We start from the raw sequence: 1,791 nt of genomic DNA on the forward strand, positions 1-1,791 counted from the left end.
CTGAGGCTATGGGAGCGGCAATCCAGGTCAGCCAGCCCAGCCCAGCCCAGCAGTGCCACAGCGCCACTCTGCCCACACCTGCTTCTGGAGGGGCCGCCTCGAGGAGACATGATGTCATTGCTTTATCGCACTGCAGTGAGGAGAGACAGAAAAACAAGGCCTCATGGAGGGAGCATCCGAGCTAGGAATCAAAACAAGCCTCCCAGCCTGTTGGCTCAGGTCCCCGAGATGCAGGAATAAAGCCGCCTTGTCCCACTCGCCGGGCTGGGCGCCCAAGAGGACCCCGAGCGCGTCCCTTCCAGGGCATTGTCTGTAAAAGAAAAACTTTTGGTTTCTTAAAAGGCCGGCCTACATGGAAGGTCTGTGGCCGTGGAGGAATAAAATATTTAACTGCTAAGTAAAACAGATGCAAAATTCCTTTCATCTTAAGGAAAAGAAAATCGAGCCCAACATTATACACGGAATATCGTCCACCTGTGGAAATGGTGTCGTTTTTCTTTGTCGGTGGCTTAATTTTAAAATTGGGGCGAATCCTATTTCTGCCAAGGGCAGAAGTTAGCCCCCTTTTATGTATGCATGCATGGATTATTTTTGCCATGATTATTTTTGTCATGATTAAAGTATGAATGAAATGCATGCAGAGAGTTAAACATTAAATCATACCATTGATTCATAACAAAAGCTTATACTACCCACCCCAGCTCTCTCCGATCTTTCTAGGCCCCCACACCCCCAAGCACAGCTGCTGCGGCTGAGAAACGAGCACATTTAGACCAGAGGCCGTTCCTAATGAAGATAAGGTATCTGGGGGGAAGGTGTCCTATAAGCTCTTCATGAATTGATCTACCACATGTACATGGGTTTCGGATGTGTGTATACCTATGGGCTGAAGTGCAGTGTCAAAGGGCACGTGTGGCCTCAACTTTATAGCAGATAACGAGAGATTGTTTTGCAAGTGACACCAATTTACATTCTCACCAATAACGTAGTTGAGTGTTAATCGCTCACACCCTGGTTAATACTGGATCCTGCCGGTCGTTTTCATGTGAGCCATGCTGCTGGGCGTGTGGTGGTATCACAGTGTGCATGTCCCTGATGACTGACGGAGGTTGAATATTTTATTTTCCATTTGCTTTTGGACATCGAGTATCCTTTATGGGAAATTCTTAAGACCCTTGTCCTTTTTTTCCTTTTACGTTGTCTTTTTCTTATCGATGTGTAGTCCTTTCATGCTCTGGTGAGGAGAGTGCTTTTCGGATACACGTGTTATTCTCATGGGCTGCGGTTTGCCTGTTTGATTCCTGGATGGTCTTTGTAGAAGGGCTCGCTTTACATGTGGTCATCGCTCTTGATTTTCTTCTTCCCTTGGATCTCGGCCCTCTTTCCTGCTTTGTAGCTCTCCAGTGCTTTTATTTATTTCCCCCCAATGCCTTTAAACCGATTTAAAGAATCGTTTCTGCAGCTTTTCTAGGTGTTTCCAATGGATGGATGGGGCAGAACTCCCTTTGGCAATTAGTTTATGTGGTTCTTTCTTCTGGCATTTCATATTTCTCAATGTACACTCAGAATGCTATTTCTTGACTTAACATTCTAGGCGTTTTAAATTGATTTTGTCTTGTCCTAGCTCAGTGGTCGGCAAACTCATTAGTCAACAGAGCCAAATATCAACAGTACAACGATTGAAATTTCTTTTGAGAGCCAAATTTTTTAAGCTTAAACTATATAGGTAGGTACATTGTTATTAACTTAATTAGGGTACTCCTAAGGCTTAGGAAGAGCCACACTCAAGGG

The 1,791-nt window shown here is 44.9% G+C and overlaps 1 protein-coding gene across 1 annotated transcript in view; it reads right to left on the reverse strand.

Moving 5' to 3' along the window:
* Positions 1-80: 80 nt before the first annotated feature.
* The window catches only part of TLR5 (toll like receptor 5), an 11,472-nt gene continuing 9,761 nt past the window's right edge, over positions 81-1,791 (reverse strand). Inside the window, 1 exon segment of the mRNA XM_023744952.1 lies at positions 81-310. The gene's annotated coding sequence lies outside the window, so the exon portion shown is untranslated.

This window comes from Myotis lucifugus, unplaced genomic scaffold (assembly GCF_000147115.1).
Source record: "Myotis lucifugus unplaced genomic scaffold, Myoluc2.0 scaffold_500, whole genome shotgun sequence".
NCBI classification, from domain to species: Eukaryota; Metazoa; Chordata; class Mammalia; order Chiroptera; family Vespertilionidae; genus Myotis; species Myotis lucifugus.